The following is a 25,689-nucleotide window of genomic DNA, read 5'->3' as shown; positions in this document are numbered from 1 at the left end:
ACTCAACTCAAAAACAAAAACAAAAACAAAAACAACCCAATCTGGGATAGAGGCTACACTGGAGCAAGAATCGTGATGTATTTCCCCCCAGCCCCTGGCTGTTTCTTCTGCATACCTTTTGCTTGACATTGCCATTTGCTTGACCATACAGACAGACACATTCTTGTGCTCAGTTCTGCCGATTTGTGGGTTCATGGATACTCTTACATGCCCTCTAGATCAGAGACTAGGGAGTAGGCGAGTGTGAAACAGAATGTTCTACTCACTACTTCTGAAAAATGGGAGAATCCCTCCCAGAAATAGGACTCTTTAATATTAGTTGAGGCTGCTTTCTGTGATCTGAGTATCTTATTCCAAGAGAGTTCATTCTCAGTCAAGGGATATTTATGAAGTGCCTACTGCATTTCCACATTGCTGTAGGGACTAAACTTGCAATCAAGACGGGAGCTGCAAACTGGCAGTTTGCAGGTGTAGATTGTTTTATTTGACTTGAACAGAGCAATTATCTTATTTATTTTGGTTTAAATGTCTGGATGGAGCAAGCACTTGCCAGTTAATCATAGTCTTATATCTAGCTGTTGCTTTGTTTTCAAGTCATGCAAGGAGAAGAGACTCACGTATGTGAAAGAGTCGTGTCCTTTCAATTCAACGTGTGAGTCAACACTCTGGTCAGAGTGTCTGAGATGGCAGGTACCTGAGAGAGCCATGGGGAGTAGCTGGGAGGTTTGGAAGCAGCACATTTGCTCTCTAAAATCAAAACAGTTAAGGAATTATTGAGCATTTGCTCGTGCTTGACACGGCTTCTATTTGTGAGAGCTTTGGACTTTAGTCCCCAGACAAGTTGGAGTTTAGGGGAAATAAGTGATTGAAATGGCTAGAGAGGATGCTTTCAAAATGAATTTTTAGTGTTGGGTCTAAATTGAGATGAGGCAGGGGCGGAGAACAATTACTGAGCTCAGAGATTCTCTTCCAAGCTGACTTCATCCTTCCTCTGATTCATTCTCGGCATTATCCTTAGCTGAGGAGAGATTGGATCTGGTGTTCTGAGCACTGAACTGGGTCATGAGTATGCATATTCTTGTATTCACTCAATCATTCATTCACCAAGTGTTTATTGAACATCTATATGCCACGCACAGGCCTAGATGTTAGAGACACAGCAGCAAATGAAACATACACAAATTCTTGCCCTCATGGAACTTACATGTATGTGTGTGTGGTGGGGGGAAGAGGGAAACAGGCAATAAATGAGTAAATGATGTGGTATGTTTGGTGAAAAAAAATTACATTAGTGGAGTGGAGCGTGCAGGGGGATGGGTGGGGGTAAAACCGGGACAGGTGGGGATAAAATCAGGCTACTAAGTAAGTACAGGAGAATGTGACTTCTGTTTCATCCCACAAGAAGTAGGAAATGAGTCGCTAAAAATTTGGAAAACACCTCTAAGGTGTTTGTGGCTGGAGTCAACAGAACAAAGCAGGCCCTGCGCCTTCTTGATCACCTAAGGATTGTAATGAGTTCATCACGCAGACCAGGTGCCCCAATAAAGACTGATCTATAGCCCTCATGACCCTTATTCCTTCCCAGTCACCTCCTTAAGGGCAGAGGAGATAAAAGCCGGTCACCAAGGCCCTCTCAATGCAGTTTCTCATTCTGCCACTGTCAGCACTCCCCTTCTCTTTGAGCGTGTACTCCCCTGCCTCTACACAGCTCTCCTCTTGACACTCCTACTCCTATTCCCTCCACTTTCCCATTAAGTACGTCTTTTCTCCTTAATAAACTCTTTAGTTTGCTTGTCAGCCTAGTGACTTGCTCTGGAATTCTTTTTTGTGGGAAAGTCATGAACCCGGGCAAGAGTTAAGGTCTTTCCTCTCTTTTCATTAAAGGGAACTACTTTCTGGCAACAGGGGAATGACACTATTATAAGTAGGGTGGGAAGATCACACCAGAAGACATCGGCTGCAGGACCTGGAATAAGTGAGGGGAAGTGGGGAGAAAAAACAATGTAGGCAGAGGGATGATTTAGAGTAAATGTCCTGAGGCAGGAACAGGTTTGCTGTGTCTGAAGCAGCCTGTGTGATGGAGAATGATAAGGGAAAGAAGAAAGATAGAAGAGCAACTGGGGCAGAAGACATGGGCCTTGCAGGTATTGTGAGGACTTTGGCTTCCACTCTGATGAGGATGGAAGCCATTTTAGGATTTTGAACAGAGGAGTGGCATGATCTGGCTTGCCTTTCATTAGGATCATTTGGGCAGATGGTAGGGGGCAAGAATGAAAGTAGATTCAGTCTGGAGGCTGTTGCAATGCTCCAGAAAAGAAATGAGGCAGGCTTGGGGCATAGTGACATGATGCCATGGTGAGAAGTGGCTGGATCATGAATAGATGTGAAAACAGAGGGACCATGTACCTTCTGTTCAGTGTGGTCTCTCTGGGGGTGGCATAGGTTGGAAATTTATTTTGCCCCCTGTTTGCTAAGCACTGTCCTATGTGCTTCACATACAGTGTCACCTCATTTAGTCTTCTTGCATCCCTTCGAGGTAGATATGGTCTTTCCTGTTTTACAGAAGTTGAAATCCAAAGAGTAACTGAATGAGATCAGCTGTGACTCAGCCTGGGAGGGTCTGAGGATACAGCCTTTATGGAGCCCTGGAGATCTCATGGTATGTCCACATGTCGGGTGTGTCCACAGATGGGGTGGGGGCTCTTTACTCCCTGCCATACCACACCTACCCTCTGCAGCTGGGGCCTGCAATTGGCTTCACTTGGGCCTAGTTTATTTTTAGCTGGCCTTTGAGCTTCAGTCTTTCAGCAAAGCCTGGGCCAGGTAAAACCTGATTCTACTCTTTTCTCAAATGTGAGCTAAGCCCCAAAGGGATAGAAGGCTAATTTAGACTTACATTTAAACTCATATCTGAAACAGGAAGTTGAGTGGGTTTTTCTGTGGGTCCAGAATGATCCGGGCTGAAACCAAGGACAATGACATGCTAAGTCCTAGGCATGCTGGAACTGCCAATACTCGAGCACAACACTACTCCTTCCACCATAAGTTTATATAAATGAAGACATTGGTGGGGAGACAAGCTGTGCACCAAAGTTATTGCTGCATATGGTTCATTACAGGAGGTGAATCTTTCACTTTCCACCTCTAAACCCCCAAGTCAAGTTAAGGGGCTCAAGAGAATCCAGGGTAGCTACAACTAGAAGAAGCGGCTTGTATTATAACTCGCAGATTAAATGTCTTCTCAGATCATCCAGCTTTCTGATCTGGCCGTATACTTGGAAGAGCACAGGGAGGGACAAGTAGGGAATGATGGCAGCGTGAACACAGAGTGACAAAGGTTGAGCTTGCAAGTCTGTATTTCGGTGTTTCAAGGGGAGATGAATTTTTCACAGGTCTAGTGAGTGGGTAGTATGGAAGTGGATGGGCTTCAGCTGCCCTACCTGCTGTGGCATCTGCTGCCTGATAGATGGTGGGCCTTGACAGCAGTCAACTGCAGTTGCTGTGGCACAATAGGAGGTGAAGATTGGAGCTGGTCCCCCCATCTTAGGGAAGTATGCCGGGGAGGGGAGTGGATGGAAACTGGTGCGTGGGAGCTGAGACCACTAACAGAGTTAAGTACCAAGCTTGCATTCCTGTTCCATGCTCTTTATACCCTGAGTGCCAGAATAGCCAGACCCCGAAAGGGTGGGAGGCCTCAAGGCCAGTGTCCCCTACTCCAGGCTCCAAGCAGTCAGGGTCTCTGTCAGCCTTGCTGGGGACGGGGAGCAGAAGAGATTTAAATTAAGTTTTAGATTGAAATTTTAAACTTATCTGACTTTTAATAATCAAAATTGATCAGAATGTTATGAAATTTGATGAAGGTGCTGTTAAGAGATGAGAACGGGAGATGAGATGAGACTTGATTAAAGGCAGTGAATCGAGAAAACTCATGTATATTCCGCTGTGTTGAGACACGTCTACAACATTATTGAAATGGAACTAAGATCTGAAAACTATCAGTTGCAACCAATGCCACCAATACCACTCTGACCTAGATTGTGTGCAAGGACGTATCCTCTGGAGGCACTGCTGGGAGTCTCTTGCCTGAGTGGACAGCATTGCACCTTGGGAATATGTCATGCCACTGTGCAGACTTGAATGCCACCCAAGTCACAGAAACAAGTGGAGAAGCTCTTCAAACACATTTAGTGAGCACTGATTGATTACTTTAATTAATAACTCAAATTCATAAAATGAGGAAAACAAAGAAAGGATTTCAGAAGCATATAAAATTGGGAAAACTCTAAAGGTGTGACTGGCAGCCGCCATCTGACAGAGTCTCATCCTCACAGGAGAATTTTCTTGGGAAACCCTTTTTGATTGTACATTTTGTGGAATATTTAGAACAATGACAGCCAACAGAGGATGCCTGAATTCAAAATCCTCTGGTGTTAAGGAGCATTCACATACAGCTGGGAACTGGCCATGAAGGAGATCTCAGTGGATATCTTGTCTTGTAAAAACACTGAGGATTTTCTTTTTTAAAGATGAAAAACACATTCCGAATTCCCCAATTCCCTTCCTTCCTAACAGAGTAACTGGATTCTTGGCATATTTTGTGTTTTAACCACAGCAGAAATATTTTTCCAAGGCTGTAATCAGATACCAGTTTGGTCTCTCCTTTAACTGTAAGCATAGGTGTCCACTCACTCCTCTTCACAACTATAGAATATTCTATTGTAAAAGCCAGGGCTCGTTGAGCTGTTCTTGTGGGGTTATTAGTGTGTTTAAGATTATACATGCTACTGCAGTGAATATCTTCAACATATGGTGTTCCCTTCTTTTGAATAATGTTATGAAAACATGTTCTCAGAGATGGGATCTCAGAGTCATATTAGCTGATTGTTTTTGCCCATGGTGCTGACTTAAACCATGTGCAATGGGACAGGGATGTCCTGGAGGTGTGGATGGGGTGCCCTGTGATGGCACGTCACAGGTGGAGACATGTTGCACAGGAAAAGGCAACACTTGGATATTTGTAGGCAGTTTGTTGACCAGGATAAGGAGCTCTGAAGGAACTGTTTAGGTTCTAGTATTTGGGGTTGAACAGGGTGGACTTTCCATAAAGGGCATTTATTCATCTCTTCTTCACCCATGAATAATGATGGTAAAACCAATCATGCTGCCCATCGAAGCTGGACTGGATAATAAAAATGTGGTACATATACACAATGGAATATTATGCAGCCATAAAGAAGGACAAACATATGGACACAGCATATAGATTTAGAGTCTATTATACTCAGTGATCTATCACAGAAACAAAGAACAGAGTACCATATGTTCTCACTCATAAGTGGACCTTGAACAATGATCATAACACTATAAAAAGGGATTGGCAGTAGTGGGAAACTGCCAGGGGAGAGGGGGTGGGATTGGCAATTGAGGGAAACTGCCAGGGGAGGGAGGGGCACACCTCATTAACAAGGGTAACTGCATAATGAATATTTGTATACCTAACCCTGAATTGTACCCCACATCTTTAAATAAAGAGAAAAAAGAGGGTTGAGAAAAACAAACAAAAACCCTCTTAAAAGCCCACTTACTGATTGTCACTGTAAAACCCAATGCCCCAGGTAAGATGGATCCTAAGTCATATGTTTATCTGAAATCTTGCTTAAAAAAATGACTCCAGTACCTAGACCTCAGGTAGGCATCATGGAGGAGGGAAAAGGTGAGAAACACAACTTGCTTAGATGAAACTTCCTTTCACCCTCTTGATATGCTCTTAGTACTGTGCCATTATAATCATCATTACCATCATCATCACATTTGAGCATTCACTCTGAGCCAGCACTTCCTAACTTTTGCCATCTCATTTCAGTTCCACAGCAATTGTATGACATAGATGATGTCATTGTCCCTATTTACAGAGGAGAAACTAGGCACAGAGGTTAAGTTTTGAGTCCCTTGCCTAAGGACACATAACTAATAAGTGACTGTATTGGGCCATGAAGGTGGAAAGTTGACTAAGACAGAGTCTCCAGCAGTATGTGTGTGTGCATGTTTGTTCATGTGTACACGTGTATGTGTAAGGCTGGTAGACCAATAGATGGATAAAGCAAACTTGACAGTGGCACTGAGATCTCAGAAAGTGGCACCTTTCCTAGACTTACTTGAGGTGGGGAGCAGTAAATGAATGTTTTACAGAGTAGTAGATGACTGAGCTAAATTTTTAAGGAGGAATAAGAGTGAGCTAGGAAAAGGCTACCCTGTGGTTAGAAATAAGAGATTTACTCAGTAAAGATTAAATTACAATACAAGACTCTTTATGGTCCAGAGCAAAATGTGGGCCTCAGAGATTCTGTGAGAGTTGTTGGAGTGGGTAGACATAGGAGGTTGCATTATTATTAAGACAGTAGAGAATATGGTGGAGTCATTTTGGAATTGGGGAAGGAATGTCCATGAAAAGGTACACCTGATGGTTGTACTCTAGCCTCTGGGAGGTCAGCAAAGGGTCAGACTGACTTCCAGAGCATTCTAGTCATAGGGGAAGGTGTGGTAATGTCTCTTGTTCTCTTCAATAAATGCTCTTTCTTTTCATGAGTTATGAAGCTTTGAATGTATTTCCTTGATTCTAAGTCACCCTTGATGTTATGGACTGAGTTGGGGTTCCCCCAAGTTCATACATCAAAAGCCTAACCCCCAACCTGACAGTATTTGGTGATAGGGCCTTTAAGGAGATAATTAAGATTAAATGAAGTCCTAGGGTGGGGCCCTGATCCAATGGCACTGGTGTCCTTGCAAGAGGAAGGGACACCAAGGATGTGCATGCATGGAGAAAAGGCCTTGTGAGAACACAGCTAGAAGCTGAGAATAGAGGTCTCAGGGGAAACCAGCCCTGCTGGCACCTTGATCAACCTCCAGCCCTCAGAGCTATGAGAAAACATGATTCTGTTGTTTATATTACTTTGTTTGTGGTATTTTGTTATGGCAGCCCTAAAAGATAATACAATTGACCTAAGAAACATCATCAATTTAATAGTAATTTGAGGAGTAAGATAAAAATAGAAACATGTCATTAAATGCACATATTGATGTGCAAGGATGCATACTCATATTAGCATCAAGAAAAAATGTTATAGAAAACTTAGAAGATATGGAAAGCACAGAGAATAAAGCAGAAAAATCATATATAATGTTAATAGCCATATAGGACAATTGTATTGTCTTACATACACATTTTGTGTAAAATTTGTTTTCCTGGCTTTCACTTGTATTATAAATATTTTCTCTATCCAGACCTTTCCCAAAACTATATTTCAATTGATGAATATTATATCAATATTCTTAATTTACCCAATCTTACTGGCATTGTTGGATATTTGCTGTACCTAGTTTATGTAGTTTTTTTCCTTATTGTAAATGATGCTCTAATGAAAATCAGACATCTTTACAGACATCTTTACCACACTGCAATTTTCTAAGAGTTAATTCCCAGATTTGGAATTAGTAGAACAGGAAATGTACACATTGTAAACAGAGGAGAAAACATATTGTGATTCTTGATGTACATTGCCAAAAATTTTAGGTAATTCTATGACTCCTTTTCCTAACATGGAGACTCAGTTTCAAATATGATGTGACCAGCAGATGTAACACAAAACTATAATTTTTCTTTCTTGGATACAGTGGACAAGTTAATGCAGTACAAAGAGAAAGGTATTTTTGTCTTTTTGTGCTTATTTTGATTTTAAGCTCAAAAATAATAGCTACCTTTCAGAAAGAGAAAATGACATAATGTGTGAAAAAGACAATTCCAGGGTCCTGAAAATTGGGATGGCACCACAGTGGAGTTCTGGGTAAGGCATGGGCTTGGGTTGTGTCAACCGGACCATCATACAGGAATTCTACTGTCACTGCCAGGCCAGGACTCCTACACTAAGGGACAGAGGGCAGCTCATCTCTGAGCCTCACTGGGGCTACCCTGAGTATTGGCAGACTCCAGTGTTTGTGTCCAAGGACCCAGATCACCATCTGAGCTCCGAGGCCACGCCCACCTCATTGCTCAGTACAGTGAAGTTGGACTGGAAGGTGTGTAGAAGGCGAGCATATGAGAGGCCTTACTCAGTCTTCTCTGCCTTGTGTTTCTTCTCCTAGTGTCTCACCCTTAGGGGCCCTTGATCTTAAGTTTCACCACCTACACACTCAGGGAAACAGTTTTTTTTGAAAAGAATTAATTTGTGCCTAATTTCCAGTTCCATCCCAGTGTTAAGACAATGAGCTAAAAGCTGGAACTTTGAATTTTATTTGGGCTGCCCTTTGCTTTAACCTTGTTCTTTGGTACAATATCTCTAATATAGCTCTATATGTCACATACACTGCTATTACATTGTTTTCATATAACCATATATGACACCCCATTTGACAGTGTCAAATTTCACAGTGGTTCCTCAATGCATTTGACAGTATCAGCCCTTAAAATGTTTTCACCATACTTCCATGTAAGCACATTTGACAGGATCAGCAGTTGAAATGTTACACAAGACTATGTATTCACAGTTGTGAATACCAGCAGCTCCTGTTTTCACAATATCTGTGTATACAGACTGCTCATTCACTCAGTACACTTCCTGTTTTTCTTTTGAGAGCTTATAAACCAGCCTCTGTGACAAGATTTTTGACACTGGGTACAAAGATCATTAAAATTTAACTGGCACTTTCACAAATCTCTAAGCAAGCTCAAAATCAAATAACTAAATAACCACCATTTATTGAACACTTCCTATGTATCAGGCTCAGAGCCAAGGGCTTTCATACAGCAACTCATTTAATCCTTCGACCAACCTAAGAGATAGATCATATGAATCCCATCTTATAGATTATGAAACTGAGGTGCTCAGTGGATAAGCAGTTTGAGCACATACAACCAGATAGAAGCAGAACTGGGATTTTAATTCAAGCAGTTTGCCCTTAGTGCTCTTGGATTTTCTCACTTTACTGTGTGTACTGTTTATTACATCATAATTGTATAATGGTGTGTGAGCAAAGAGCTCCGGGAACAAGAATGGCTTTGAGTCATCAGTTGCCTGGGAATTTTGAAGAAAGGCTTTGGGAAAGGAAATATTTGAAGGGACTTCAAATGCTTAATAGGAGTTGGGTCATGTAGAGAAGCTGGGAAAATGCAAAGATGTGTGTAAGTTCTTGAAAGCATTTAAGAGGAAATACTGGTTCAGGAACAGGGTCAAATTTGAGGTCTTATAGAGTGTGGGAGATAAAGAGACATGGAAGATTGGGAAGGACTTTGAATGTGTCAGGGAGAAAAAGCTTTTCCTCTCTGCCTTATTAAGTTCTGTGACTGAAGTCCTGTATATTAAATTAATAAAAGATAGGTTAAAAGGAGAAAAGGCACATGATTTTTATTAATATTTATGTGAATAAGAGTTCTTAGAAAAATAAGTGAAACTCAAAGGAGCAGTTAGATTTGGGGGTTTATATACCTTTTTAACAAGCGAAAGAGGTTTTGGGCATCAGGGGTTGATAAACTGTGGGGCAGTGACTAGGAAACATGAGGAGGAGCTAATGGAAGAAAAGGGTTATTTTAATAAGGTCTGAGTATGCAAACTCATCTCAGTGTTGATTCCATCTCTGGTGATAAGAGTTACTCTCCCTTCCTAGTGCTGGTTAAGAATCACCTTCACAAAAGGAAATTTATGCCCTGCTTTTAGGCAGATAAGGGCAGGGCAGACAGCTCCTCCTGCACTGATAGATTCTCAGTTGCCTTCAGCTCAAAATAATCCATATGCCAAAGTGACATATTTTGGGGTGGCATATTCGGATTCCCTTTAAATGCTGTGCTAAAGAATTGGGGCACCGGGCTTGGTGGCTCAGCCTGTAATCCCGCTCTTTGGGAGGCCGAGGTGGGTGGATTGCCTGAGTCCTCGGGTTCGAGACCCGCCCAGGCAACTTGGCGAGACCTCATCTCTACAATAAATCAAAAATTAGCCGGATGTGGTAGTGCATGCCTGTAGTTCCAGCTACTTGGAAGGCTGAGGCTGAAGGATCGTGGGAGCCCAGCAGGTCGAGACTGTGGTGGCCGGGAGCGTGCCACGGCACTCCAGCCTGGGCGACAGAGTGAGACTCCAACTCAAAAAAAAAAGAAAAGAAAAAAAGAAAAGAATTGGGGCTTTACTTATTACAGTGAGAGGCTTTCCACCTTAATGGCATGGTCAGATTTGTGTGTTTAAAAATGCATTCTGGCTACAGTGGGTGCGGGTGTTAGAGGGGAAGATGCCGTTCCAGGCTGGATTCCTCCCTGGGGAGAAGAGAGAGAGAGGGAGAACCCTGCACTGGCATTCCCTCCCTTCTTTATGTCGTCTTGAAGGTAAGCTGGGATTTCAATTTTCATCCTCCTGGGCGACTGCTGCTTGGAGGCAGCTCCGTCTGTGCAGGGCTTATCGCTGCCTCTTCCAAGATGCAGAGCCCCGGAGAGCCTCTTGAGTTCTACAAAGCCCACCTGGGGAGCGAGCACATGGAGCCTCCCCAACCTCTTGAAGGATCTTAGCAGAGACTGCATAGGAGAAGCTGCCTGGACCTCGCGGGTCTGTCTTGCTCAGCACTGCTTCTAACGCCCCTCATCCCTGCTTTGCAAACATTTAACTTTAGGACCCGCTGCTCTGGGTGATAGGCAATGGGGTCTTTGCCTTTTTTGTTCATTTTAATTCCTGGGGAAAACACCACAGACTCACAAAGAGGGGCAGGAGGAAGGTGGAATCTCCTTACCCTTCTCTTTCGGCACAGACTGGCAGAGAGCATGCGCCCTCTCACTCAACCCTAAGTAGCCCCAGGAAGCCACCTCTCCCTCATTCACTCTTCCTGTTCCATGCCTCTCCTTCTCCTTCTCCCTCTCCCTCTCCTCAGATTCCTGGGAGACTAAAAGCCCTGTGCAACTCTCTCTGGGCCAGCTGCTCCCCTCCCCAAGCGGATTTCTCTCCAGAGCTGGTATCATCGCTTAATGATGTTCCACCAATAAGGGGAAGGTAATTGATTGTTAAGTGAAAATATAAATTGTAATTGAATCCGTCACATTTCAGTTTTTCATTATCGTGTGACAAGTCTCTTAGTGCATTGGCAAGGACTGCAGGGATCGGGGAGGGCTGGAAAGAGAGATAAGGACAGTTGTCTTTTGTTTCCATTTCCAGTGTGGGAGGCGTGCTTTTCCGAGTTGCAAACTGCCTCACAGGGACTCTTGCACAAGTGAGTGTGCATGGGTGTGCACACACCTAGGCACTCCATCAAACTAATTCATATTAAAGAACAGAGGTGGAATGCTCACAGGCCCTTGGCTGCAATGTGTAGAGACAATGTAAGCTTCAGGTTTGTATTTCTAGCTTCCTCTACATACAGATTCTTTAATAAGTTCATGCTGCCACAGGCAGGGTGCCAGGAATGCTCATGTTTTGATTTCATTTGATATTAAGGAGGAAGTATAGCTTGGTCATTAGAAAGTGAACTTGAGAAGCAGGTTGCTTGGATTAATCTAATGGCCCTGCCACGTGCTGTGTAGCCTGGGGTAAGCTACTAACCTCTCTGTGTCTCTGTTTTCTCATTTGTAAAATAAGGATAATGATAAATATTTACCGCCTAAGGCTATTAAGGATAGACTCAATAGAGGATTAGATAGGGTTAATTTAGGTAAAGCACTTAGAAAAATACACGTGGAAAAACTGATACTAAAGGTTTTGTTATCAGGGTCATGCTGGCTTTATGAAGCAAGTTGAGAGTTGTTCCCTCTTCTTTATTTTCGGGAAGTGTGTTAAATTTGGTACTACTTCTTCCTTAAATGTTTGACCAAATTCATACATTAACATTATTTTGATAACAAGTTCAATTAGTTTCATAAATATGGGGCAATTTATATTTTTAAATTCCTGTGTACATTTTGGGTTGAGCCTTCAAGAAATTTTTCTCTTTGCTCTAAGTTAAATTTGGAGGCATAATGTTGTTCTTTTTATTATATTTTATTGCCTGTAGGATGTATGGAGCTATTTAGTATTTTATTTCTGATATTAGCAATTCGTGGTTTGCTTTCTCCTTGTTTCTTGATCATTCAGACTTAGAAGATTATCAACATTATTAATCTTTCCAAAAATCATCTTTTGACTTTGTTAGCTGATTTTCTTCATTGGTTGTCTGTTTCCTTTGCATTCATTTGTGTTCTTTTTAAAAATTTATTTTACCCACTTAGGGCTTAATTTATTCTTTTTTCCTAGCTTCTTGAGGTGATGGCTTAGATTATTGCCTTAATATGCTCCGTCTTTTCTATTACAGGCTTCTAAAGGTATACATTTTCCTTTAAGCACTGCTTTTGGTATATCCTACAAATTTTGAAATCATTTTCATTTCATCTGAAATATTTTGTGATTTCTTTTGTGGTTTCTTCATTGAACCCTGAGCTAGTTAGAAGTATGTTGCTTAATTTCCAAATATTGGAGAAATTTTCTTGATATGCTATTGTTATTGGTACCCAATTGAATGCCATTATCATCTGTGAATATACTCTTTGTTATTGTGCCTTTGAAATTTATTAAGACTTGTTTTACGGCCTAGAATATGACTTTTTGAAACATTTTCTGTGTACTTGCAAAAAGTGTATATGTAACAATTTTTGGTGTACTGTTTCATAAATATCAATTCCATGAAGTTGGTTGATTGAGTTGTTCAGATTGTCTATCTGTTCTCTGATTTTTTTTTGCCAACTTTTTCTATCAACTATTTAGGAAAGAGAATTAAAAATAGCCATTTATTTTTGTGGATTTGTCTATCACTTTGGTACAGCCACTTTTTGCTCTAGATATTTTGAAGCTCTGTTTTAAGGAGCATATACCTTTAAGAAGCTTATATATTCTTAATGAATTAAACTTTTTATAATGATAAAATATCACTTTATGTCTCTAAAGTGACATTTTAGTGTCACTAAGAGTGACTCAGAACTCTGTCTTGAAGTCTACTTTGTCTTATACTAATACAGTTATACTAGCTTTCTTATGCTTAGTGTTTTAAGGTATATGGCTTGTAAGCTATATAGTACTGGTAAGGTATATAGTTTTCCACATTTTTATTTTCAATCTGTATCTTTATATTTAAAATATGTTTACTGGAAGTAACTTAAAAGCTTGTCCTGAATTTTATTCAGTCTGATAATTTTGACTTTTTATTAAGAGTATTTAGCTAATAAGCATGTTAATGGACATAGTTGGTTTTAAGTCTACCATAATGTTACTATTTTTTTTCATTTTGTCTTTTGTATCTTGTAATCCTTTTCTTCTTTGTTCATTTTTCCTTGTTTTGTGTGAACAAAGTATTTTTGTATTCCAGTTTATCTTTTCTACTGATCTTAGTTATACGTATTTGTGCTATTTTAAAAATGATTGTTCTAGAGGTGATACTATTCATCTTTAACTTATCACAGTTTTGCTCTCCCATGGTGCCACTTTGCCCCTTTAAAATTGTGTGTGGTTCAACTTGATTTCTTTTGGCAATTATGTGTAGTCTAGGGTAAGCATCCTTAATCACAAAATCTGAAATTTGAAATGCTCTAAAATCCAAAACTTTTTGAGCATTGATGTAATGCCACAAGTAGAAAGTTCCACACCTGACCTCATTTGATGGGCCACAGTCAAAATACAGTCAAAAACTGTTTCAGGTGCAAAATCATTAAAAATATTGTATGGAATTGCCTTCAGATTATGTGTATAAGGTGTGTAAGAAACATAAGTAAATTTTGTGCTTAGATTTTGGTCCCTTCCATAAGATTATGTCTATGCAAATATTCCAAAGTAAAAAAAAAATCTTAAATCTCAAATATTTCTGGTCCCATGCATTTCAAATAAAGAATACCCAATCTGAAATATTATTGTATGCTTAATGTAAAAAATTTATACAGTAAAATTACATTTACCCTTCTTGCTCTTTGTTCTATATTTTTTACTTCTACATATGTTATTCATTCTATACCTTTTTTTTGTCTGTATACAGTCTGTAAATTGTTAAAAATGTATTTGTGACTGAATAGATCGGGAAAGAGAGAGGAAGAGAGATAGAGATGAGAGAGAGAATAAAGAAAAAAAAGCTTTAAAACTTCAAAAATATTTACACATATTTTTAAGCTTTTATTATCCTCTTTATTCCTCTGTAAAGATCCAAGTTTCCATCTGGTATCATTTCCTGCAGCCTGAAATACTTCTTTTAATATTTCTTATAGTGCAAGTCTATTGGCAAAAATTCCCTCAGATTTTGTTTAACTGCAAAAGTCTGTATCACACCCTCATTTTTCAAGGATATTTTGCTGGTTATAGAATTCATGGCTGGCATTATTTTTAAAAAATTTTGTTTTTGAGTTGGTGTCTCACTCTTTGTCACCCAGGCTGGAGTGCAGTGGCACACTCACGGCCACCGCAGCCTAGACCTGCTGCGCTCAGGCGGTCCTTCCGTCTCAGCTTTCCAAGTAGCTGGAACTACAGATGCACGATAAAGCGCTCAGCTAGGCTAGTTTTTTTTTTTTTTTGGTTGTTGTTTTGTTTTTTTGTGATTTTTTGTGGAGATGAGGTCTCACTAAGTTGCTCAGGCTGGTCTCCACACCCCGGGCTCAGACAATCCTCTTGCCTTGGCCTCCCAAAGTGCTGGGATTATAGGCTGAGCCACCACTCCTGGCCTAATTTTTTTTAAAAGTCACAATAAATATGTCATTAAATTGTTTTCTGGCCTCCATTGTTTCCAGTGAGGTCAGCTGTTCTTTGCCATGTACAGCTATAGTGGATAGCCTGTATCTAGTGGGTCCTCTGCTCTGGTTCTTTTAAGCTCTTCTTTGATTTTAGCAGCTTGATTGCCAAGATAATGGTTCCCTTTATATTTCCCTACTTGTGGTTTGTTGAGATTTTTGGATCTTTGAGTTGATGTGCTTAATCAGTTTTGAAAAAAATTCTTGGCCATTATCTTTTCCAATATTTCTTTTGCTTCATTCTATCTTTCCTCTTCTTCTGGGACTTTGATCTCATATATGTTAGACCATTTTATATTGCTTCAGAGATCTCAGACACTCTTTTTTGTTTTTTCCTTTTTGCTTCCAATCTTCTCTCTACATATTTTAATTTGGATAATTTCTGTTATCAAATTCATGAATCCTCTTTTATGCTACGTCCAGATTGTTACCCTATCAAATAAATTATTCATTTCTGAAATTAAATTTCTTATTTTTAACATTTCCATTTTGTTCTCTTTTATAGTTTTCATCTCCCTAGTCAAATTACCTGTCTTTTCACTTATTGTCCATAATATCTTTTTAAATCCTTTAATATATTTATCATAGTCCTCCCTCCCCTCCCGCAATTCCCTGGATGATAAGTCCAATGTCTAGACCTCCTCTGGATCTAATTTCATTGCTTTTGTCCTTAACCATGGTAACATTTTGTTACTTCTTTTTGTGTCTCCTAATTTTCCACTGTGTGTAACATATGAAAGGACTGAAGTGTTAGCAATGAGTAAACTTTATCTCCCGTAAAGGGCAAGCCCCTCTTCCTGTCAGGCTATTATGTGAAAGAATGAGTTAATCCAATATATAGTTGAATTTAGCCTGGAATTTATTGCAACTTTGGTTACACTCAGTGGCCAGCTTTAAATGTTTCAAGGGTGTGATCAAGACTCTCCTTTTAGCAGGGCTTGAGATCTGAGAAGAGGTGAGACTTGGGAAATTTCTTTGAGTACTATAGCTTTCTGAACAATGACAGACTGTTTTCTAGATTTCCTGTCAACTTTTTGGGTCACTGTGAACAAGTCTCTATTTTTTCCTAGTTCCATTCCTGGCTTTCTTTTTTTTTTTTTGAGTTGGAGTCTCACTCTGTCGCCCAGACTGGAGTGCAGTGGCCGCTCCCGGCCACCACAGCCTTGACCTGCTGGGCTCTGGCGATCCTTCCACCTCAGCCTTCCAAGTAGCCAGAATTACAGGCATGCGCTACCACGCCCGGCTGATTTTTTGATTTATTGTAGAGATGAAGTCTCGCTGCCCAGGCGGGTCTCGAACCCGCGGGCTCAGGCAATCCACTCACTTCAGCCTCCCAAAGGCGTGGGATTACAGGCTGAGCCACTGAGCCCGGCCATTCCTGGCTTTCTATTTCTTGGGAGGCCTCCTTCCATCAGGCTACCCATCTCCCAGCCTTTGGACAGCTACTACTCTGTATGATGTGAAGACCCTCTTTGAATGGATTTCCCCCTGGCTCTAATCCTGGCCAGTTTCAACTTCAGTCAATTGCTCTGGTCTCTGGATGCAAGTTTATGGTGTCTCAGGGAGATTTTCTCAGCTCTCTTTCCCTGTCCCTTTCTATCTGCAATGGGTCACAGTGTCTCAAACTTACAGAAAGCCCCATGTGCCTCAGGAGAGGGGATTCTTTCAGGTCCTTGTCCTATTCCAACCTTTCATATACTACTCTCATATGTTTGGTATAGGTCTATGGGAAATATTTGGGACATGAATACTGAGTTTTCTGTGGAAGTGACCCCATGGACCCCCGTCTTACCAGCTCATACATGACCATGAGTGACTTATAAAATTGCCTGGATGGTTTCTTATTTTTAAAAAATGCTGAGTTCCTCCTTTCTTTACTCCACTTAGGATGCGAGCAGCTATGGGTCTCTATTCTCCAAGAAAGGTCTCATTACTTTTTGGAATTTAACTCATTTAAAAATGTTTATTGACATCCTTAGCTGTCACGGACTTAAAAACTATAATTTTATAGCTTATCTGGCTTATTCTAATGTTAGAATGGGAGTGACGCTCCCTTGTGACTTTATATCCTAAACAGACCTTCATACTTTATGGCTCTACTCTCTAGAAACCTTCACTGGGGCAACAGCAAGTTTCATATCTGGACAATGAAAGATTATTTAACTCCAACCAGCAGTTGTTTTGTTCTTTTTATAACTAAAGATCTATTCATATAGATGCAGATATCAACACTCTTAAATAAAAGATGTTCACTTTTCCAGGTCATTGCTCCTAACATTTGGAAAGCAATATTGGGTGGCGTATTAATCTGAAAAGGTTGATTTTGGGCTAGGAGGGTTTCATAAAGCAAGTATTTTCTCCCTGACTTTGAGCTGTGTTTTGGACCAGTTCTGCAGCACAATAAAGACCAAGGCATTCCTCTTGCCCCTTTCTGTTAAGGCTAGAGCCATTCTCTGGGGAAGGAGGACAGTTTCACAAAGTAGAAGAGCTATCTAGGTCCTTTTCTGTTTTTATTTTTTCTGTAGTTAGTGACGACTGGTCCAAATGTTCCCCAATATTCACCACCCATTTGACATAAGAACATCTTCTAGTCTGTCCAGAGTTTAATTTTTCTGGAGACTCAGTTTACCTTTGTTTGGGTTTAGGGCTCTATTTCTTCTCATAGTACCTTGACATTGCATGATGTCCTTTTGGGAGGAGTGCTACGAAACTATAGACACTGACAAGGTAGCTTAGGGGGTAAAAGGGCTCAGTTAATTAGGAGAAAGTGGTGAATGTGCATCTTGTCAAAAAGTATAGCTATTGCAAATAATATTACAGTCACTGTAAACTCCTCAGCTCTACTAGGAAAAAAACAAACAAATAAACAAAAAACCTCTGTAGGTAGGCATGGTTACAATGCCAGAACTAATGAACCAGTTTTTCATAGTAGAATCATAATTGTAATTAATAAACATCAATATGTAGCTCTTGATGCTCACAGATGTGATCATTCACCTAGGATACCCTCAGGAAATTGTGTGTCTGGACACATGGAAGGCTGGAGATGCCACACCTTTGCACTCTTCTGTTCTATGGCTCATGACATCAAAGCCATTCTCTAGGACTTAGGTTTGGTTGTAATGATGAAACAGGAAGGACAAACTCCAGGGGCTCTTTCTAGTGAGGAAAGAATATGTCTAAAGGGATCTAGAAAAGCAAAAAGACATATATTTCCAACAACTTGATCATAAAATCATAAAAATAATTGTTCTGGAACTATTAGTATAACTTGACTGAGGTACTGGTGATGTAGAGCGTGAACCCTGACTCCTAAGTCAATTTTGCAACTAGCTTTGGTGATTGTCAATGTTATTATTACAAGCAGCTTTGTAGATTTTCAGTCTACGTCCATTGACTCCTTACGTGGTCTTGAGGAAACCATCAAGCATGTTTCTATTTTCATGCATATAGCCTTCAGCACCCTACTTGATGCTGCTGCTTGGATGTCTAACGCCCAAATCAGACTAGACATGTTTAATTCAGAGTTCTTGATTCATTCCTAAACTTCCTCATGCCCTGAGTCTCCTCTTTCACCCGTTTTAAAGCCACAGATCAAAGCATCTTCTTTAATGTTTTTCTTTCTTTTCTTTTCCATTTCCAAGTCATGTGCAAATCCAGTTCATCCACAATGTGAACACGTGTGTGTGTATGATGTGCATGCATGCATGTATGTGCATATATGTATTTATGCATGTGTATGTATGTATACATTGATGAATATCTATTTTATACTTCTTTCTCCACCTTTTTTCTTAGCATGTGAGCTTCATGAAAGCAAGGGCCTTGACTGTCAGCTTTGTGTCTTTAGGACTTATGCCACTTTGAATATCTGAGTGAATCTTAAAGAAAACATCTAGAATTTCAGTTGAAAATTAAATGTCTCTTATCAGGAGGCATCAAGCTCCAGAGAGGTAGAATTACCACCTAATTTTACCAGAAAATAAGTTCTTGATCTAAACAGATACTGAAGAGTTGCCTGGTAATTATAAAGATCATGCGATCTAAACAGATACTGAGGAGATGCCTGGTAATTATAAATATCATGCATTTTACATCCTTGGGACCAAGTTTGCCTCCTGATAACCTGAAGTTCAGATCTGGCCTGTATAGTGTTATAACAATTTTGGATACTTGACAATATAAAACAAGATTGATTTTTTTTTTGTAATTGAAAGTCTAGGTTGTTTAGAAGCACAGGACTTGCATTCCTGTCTAACAACATACTGATGCAAGAACTGAGTAGCAACTGCCCTTCAGCCAGGGTCCTACATTTAAGTTGGCCCAGGAAGGCTCTTTTTCAGCCCATTTCATGAACTTGCATTACCTGCCTGGCTTCTGTGGGTCTCTGAACCTGAGACCCTGACCAATCTGGATTTCTACAGACCATCCTTATGAACAGGCAGGTAGCAAGAACTTTCTCGGTACTCTTAATTTACCACCAGCTGGGATCAGTCTCCAGTTCTTAATGGGCAATGGAGATTGGAGGCCAGAGCATGGTTCCCATTTGAGCCTGCCTGGTCATGTCAGACCACAACCTAGTCCTTCCTTGTTTCTTGATATTTTCAAAAAAAAGCATGGTAAGGAAAGGGTGACCAGTTAGTGTTAACCACAGCCTCCACTCTTGGAGAAGTGACTTAAAATAAATCCTGCTAATTTGACCTTTATGGTCATCTACCTAGGACTATACTGACTAGAAGAAGTCGTGGCCCAAGTGCCAAGTCCTTCTCTGTCCCCCACAACCAGAACATTTCCTCCTCAACTTCCCCGAGCCAGCATCACACTAGTGTCAGGCATACAGGTCTTTGAAATCAATCCTTCATCTTCTTCACACTTTTGTGTTTAGGAAGCTGGGACCCTTCCAGGGAAAGGAAAAGCCTACCTGGGTCAGAATCAGGGTGTCACTCATCCCATTTTCTTGTTCTCTGAAATGTGTGGTCAATTTCTCTTTCTCTCAAGGGTGGCAGGAGGTCAGACTTCTGTGAGAAATTACTCGGTAAGATGAAGCTGTGAATCAGAATTTCTCTTAATGTTTACACAACCATATCGCATAGCTGTGGAGTCTAGGAGATTTCCCTTGGGTTGGAAATGCCTCTTCATTTTGTTATGTTGGTGGGTTATTCTAAGTCACAGAAGGAATACAAATAGACAACACAAAACCAGCACATGCATAGCATCAAGTTCAGGCTGAAATGGCAACTTCTACATTCCACAGAGTGGTCGCATCTCAGTCATCTTCTCATTTACCCAGTTGTTGTTTTAGAACATCCGTTGATCAATATGTTTAACTCCTGTCTGGGAGGCTTGAGTAATGAACAAAAGGCATTGGCTGTGGAGAACGCCTCTTTCTATGATTACAAGCAATTTGCTAGTTTTCTCAGAAGAAGAGCTTAAGAGGGTTTCATGAAATGTCTGCGTTCAGAATCATTAACTATTGATTAAACTCCCCATTTTACTTTGCGCAAATTCTGTTAAAAAGAAGTAACAGGGTGAATAACAGTGCTGACCGCCGGGCGATCATGGGGCGGCACAACCTGAGTCAGTGAGCGGTGTGCTCAGTTTCAGGCTCTTTGGAGAGCAAAACTGATTGGGAGCTTTTGCATGTCTTGGGTACTGGTTTTCTGCAACAGCTGTGTGTTTCACCGCGAAGCTCATCCTTTATGTTGATTTCTATTAGTGAATTTATAAATACAGCCTGAGGAACGCTACCTGTCCCTTAGCTCTTGAACCATCATTACAATCCAGAATGGTAAATCCTTTGTAGGAGTCACCTTGGTTCAGTTGGGAAAAAAATTACTGATGTGCTTTGAAAAGGTAGAGAGAGTTTGAGTTTTTTTTTTTTTTTTTAAATATAGCTGAATAGGATTTTAAGAAAGCAGAATTATAATATGGAGTGAAAAGAAAAGCGAGAGGTTGGGTCAGAAACTAGGTTATCAGTACAATGCAGAAAGGGAAAATAAATGCTAATAGACTGCATGTATGCCCTTCCCACTAGATTAGAGACCAGGAGGGCGCCTGCTGAATTCGGCCCATTGTGTGGCCGAACAGAACATAGGGTCTGGGCTATTATCCCTTCTACAGCCCTTGTGCCACAGATGGTTCTTCTTGCTTCTCTTATCGGGCCATGCATTCAGTCTCTGTAGCTTGATCTCTTCCTCACTCTCCTGCTCATACAAAATGGATTGATCTGCTGAAAGAGAGGGGCTGGAGAGGGGCTGTCTCAGGAGGAAAAGGAAGAGTGTGAAGACAAAAGCCTGGGAGGCCAGGTGCAGGGATGGGGCAGGCATAGGAGTGAGCTGCTCTGTGCAATGCTACGGACATCCCAGTCAGCAGCAGCCTTGCCTCCCTTAGGCCTTAAGCTCAGCCGCCTGGAAAATGGCCTTGTGTCTTTGTACCCTGGAAAGCCAGAGCTCTTAGGTGTTGGACAAGCCGTGCTGACTCCCTTTTCTCCTTTCCCTGGAGACACTGAACCTCCAGGGCTGGTGTGGTTGGTTGTCCTTTCCCAAGAGACCCAAAGCCCTGCCTTTGAGCTAGTTGTCTGGAGCTGCAAATTCAGCAGAGGTGAGTAGGGGCCCGGAACACAAACCTTATGACAGCGATCTCTCTCAAGAGTGCCCACCTGGAAAGATGGAAAGAGTCATTCTCAGGGCTGAAGTCAGAGCCCTGGGTGGGCTGGCTACAGCTTCTCCTCCTGATCCGAATCTGCAGGAGGCCGTGTGACTGCGTTCACATCTGGGATCTTCCACTGACCAGCTGTGGGGCCTTCGGAAATTTGCCTAGTTGTTTTCTCATCTGTAAAGTGGTGCCTAAGTCACAGTGTTAGTGGTAAGATTAAATGAGTTAATTCATGGAAAGATCTAGAACAATGAGTGTCTTAGAACAATACCTTATAAAGTTAGGTATCAATGACATCATCTTCACCATCACCATCAACATTGTAAGTCTCTTTCGTTAGCGATTCGATATTAACATTACATATTATATTAACATTCTATATTAACATTGCATATTATCTTTGTTAGTATATCTACCTATGGAACATCATGGTATAATTGAGAGAACGTAGGCTTTGGGGACAGGCAGTTTGAGATCTCACTCTGACACACAAATCACACAGAATCTCTGTGGTTTCTGGTGTGCATGATTTTTGAATCCAAGTCTCAGTTTCCTATTTGTGAAGTGGAACTAACAAGTGGGATTGTTGGGAAGATAATGAGATAATACATACAAATTTTCCAGTAAGGAGACTGCGCATTGGAAAAGTTCAATAAATGGGAGTTGCAACTATTCTAAGCAGCCTGGGCAAATACATGTGGTGTATCCTTGTGCATGCCTGCGTGGCATTAGATGGAGGTAGTAAGTTTCTGTGTGGATGGGTTTGACAAGTGCCTGGTAGGTGCCTGTAGGCTGGAGACCTGAGGCTTAAGGAGTCAGGTACTACTTGTGGCTCCTGTGAACCTTCAGGCACAGCTTATGTCTCTCCTGGAACTCAGCTGCCTGCTGTAATTTGAAGTCCCTGCGTGCAGTTTTTGTAGGCCTTGGGAGGGAGTTAAGAGACTCCAGTTAATCCTAGCTCTCTATTAGTAGAAAACGAGGTATAGGGTAAAGCCCTTTTTCATTATCTGTAAACTAGGAAACTTGACCAGATGAACCCCAGAAACTTCCCAGAACCTTATATCTAGACGAGGTGTGTCCTGTCCTTTGAGCACCCCTTTGTTCTACCTTTGCCATGAAAACTGTAAACATCAGAGTGAACCCAGAAGCAAGGTCTGAAACAGCAGACCAGACTGGGGACAGGGAGAGGTTGGCAGGAAGGAATGTGAGCAGAAACAGAGACAGGGACCTCAGAATTTCAGGTTCTGGCTTATTGTCCTAATACCCATACCCCTCCTTTACTGTGGGATTAGGTGCCCTTATCTGAGCAAAAACTGGAGAGAACCCTAAAAGGAGAGTCTGAAATTCCCCAGTTCCAAGTGCTGTCTCCCTGTTAATAATTTTTAGTACTGGGACCTTTTCTTGACCTTGGTGGACATACTCTGACTGACCTAGGATGCTCTGGGCCCAGAGGCTCAGGGCTCCCCACTGCAATATACCCATACAACCCCAGGGAGCAATATTCACATTCACAGTCATCCTAAGTTTATGTCACCATTATAAGAATTTTCCAGCAGATGGCCATAAAGTGTCTTGAGAAAGCAATGCCTGTTTCTTCTTTTACAACCTGCACGAGGTCACCATATTGGCTAGCAGAGGGCCTGTGAGACCATGTGTCCTTTTGCTGCTGCCCCTCAGGCAGAGTCTTTGCCTCCTGTGGCCCCTTCCTGCAGTCCCTCCTTCCAGGTCTTTTGCCACAGCATCCTTCCTCCTCCCTCACCCCTCACTCTTGGTTTACCTCTGAGATTTCCACTTCGTAATTGCAGGGATTAGACAGGTAAAATGAATAGCCACAGGAGTAGGCATACTGCTATGAGATGCTGTAAGGGTTTCTACCCTCAGTTTCCCCCTGAGTTCAGTGGGTTGTGTTGGGACTGAGTCACTTCCCTGATAGTTTCCATGTGTGATCTCTCCTCTTTCTGTTTTATAAAGCTGCACTTCTCCTTCTCCATCCACTCTCTGTTGTCAAACATTCCTGGGATGGAAGCACTTGAGTCTCCTCTAATGCCCCATCGTCACTATCCATTATTATAGTTCTTGCCCCGACCCCAGAATCTTATGTGTCTGAATGCCGAGCTTATGGATCTAGAGTCTTGGAGTAGATTTGCTTCAAGATTTCTTCTTCCTGTTGGCCAAAAGGAGGCGTCAGGCTCTGTCTCTCTAGGACTTTGCTCATTCGTCTAAGCTATGACTCAAATAATTCTCAGAAACAATGGTGTGCTAACCACAGGAAGGGTAACATTTTAGAGTGGGCACCATGAAGACTGAGAATATGAGGTTTGTGTGTCCTGGTGTGCCCTGATGTATAGTGCTTTATCTTTCATGAAGAAGCTCATCTTTTGGAAAGAGCATTAAATTAGGAACTAGAGTGTTAGAGTTGGAGCTCTGACTCTGCTATTTTCTACCCATGCTATCTTTGGCAGTAAAATACACTTTGACTCTCAGATTTTTAATCTGTAAAATGGGATAATAGTATTTACCTTGCTGGTAGAACTGAATGTTAAGACGTTAAGGTGGGATAAAGCATGAGAAAGAGTTTTGAGGATTGTGAAAATATTAGGTGGATGCTGCCAGGAATTCTTAGCCGGTCCCCTTCTCCTTCTCTCAGGCAGAAATGTAATTTTAAAGTCCAGAAGTTTCAGACCAACTGTCTCCACCAAAGATTGATAAACATTGCTTATATTTGATGATTTACTTTAACACCCTTCTTTATCTCTCCAAAACTTGGTGCTAAGCTCCTGCTAAACATGAAGCTTGTCATTAAGGAATGTGGTCAGCACACAAAGGGCATGTCCACTGGAGAAACCCACCTCTCCAGTTGGAACTACCTGGACCAATCCTTGACCAATGAAAAGATAAATCCAGCATAAGGTGGATTTATCCATACTTTTCATGTTGTACCATTGTAATCTCAGCAGCTGCCCCCAGGTAACTATGCCTTGCAAGTCTTTCCTTTGCTGTACTAGTTAATTCTCATAGGCCAGACCTGAAACTGAGGGATGAGGTTTATACACTGCAGCCCCCGGCTTTCCTTCTCAGCTTTCCATTCCAATTAGGTTCTTGAGACGTGAATCTATATATGATCCCTTTCCCCAGATCCAGACCCCAGCCCTAATGAAGCTGGACATCTCACCTTGCAGCCGACAGCTCTGTGGGGAGGCTACCCCTGCAAGACAGAGCCCCCTCCCTGCTAAGAAGAGCTGGGAGCCCATACCCATCAAATGATGACCTCATGTGGGGGCAGTTCAGGGATCTGCTTGAACCACTTCCTTCCTTGATTTTCCACAGGTCATTTACCAAAATGAAACTGACTCTGAGAAAAGAAAGTTCTCAGCATTTTGAATACATTGATACATAGGTGAAACAAATCAGTTTGAATTGTCCCTATACTTTCAACACTTTGTTCCTGAATAATAACAAAAAAAAGTCCCTGAAGCAAATACTATTTTAAGACTAATTTCTGGAGGCTCCTAGCAGGCAAATCACTCTTTTTCTTGCTGTGATGTTCTTTTTATTCTTAAAAAGAAAAGACTTAGGGGAAGATGATGGCTTTTATTTTTCAAACACTGAGCAGGTACCTTGAGGAGGAAGCCCTGGACGCTTTGGTGGCTGCAGGGGGTAAAACAGGGGGAGACAGGCAGAGGGGGGCAGATGGAGATTTGGACTGGAAAATAGAATACTCCAATTTAGTGGTTCCCAGCCAGGCTGTACAGTAGAACTATTTGGGAATGTTTTAAAAAGAACCAATTCCCACATCCCTCCCTAGGCATTGCTGATTTAGCTTGTCTGGTTCAGAGCCTGGGAATCTGTGTTTTTGAAAGACCCATTCTATACCTAGGGAATCAGAATGACTCCAGGAGAAACATGGGAAACTATATTTTTAAGAACTGCCCATAGTGATTCTGAGACCTCCAGACCCCAGCGCATAGACAGGCATTTTCCAAAAATAACTGGCTATTTCAAGATTCTCCACAAAATCTTGGGACTCCATTGTGGCATAGAGTAACTTGCCACTCCCTGGGAGATTCAAGCAGGCACGTGAACAGGTACTGCAGGGAGCTCCTAGCTCAAAGGTGAGGCTGACTGAATGATCTTAGAGATCTCCTCTGACTTTCCATCAACAGCTAGGGACATTGTTCTTTGTTCTGTCTGCTATAGAACCAAGTTTAAGTTTATGTCCAAGGTGAATAGAAGACACGGGGTAGGTTGGAAAGAAAGAGGCCATGGTGGGAATGGTG

This window comes from Carlito syrichta, unplaced genomic scaffold (genome assembly GCF_000164805.1).
Source record: "Carlito syrichta isolate Samal-C Ts95f unplaced genomic scaffold, Tarsius_syrichta-2.0.1 Scaffold308235, whole genome shotgun sequence".
Taxonomy (NCBI): Eukaryota; Metazoa; Chordata; class Mammalia; order Primates; family Tarsiidae; genus Carlito; species Carlito syrichta.
This window is presented reverse-complemented; position numbering follows the sequence as displayed.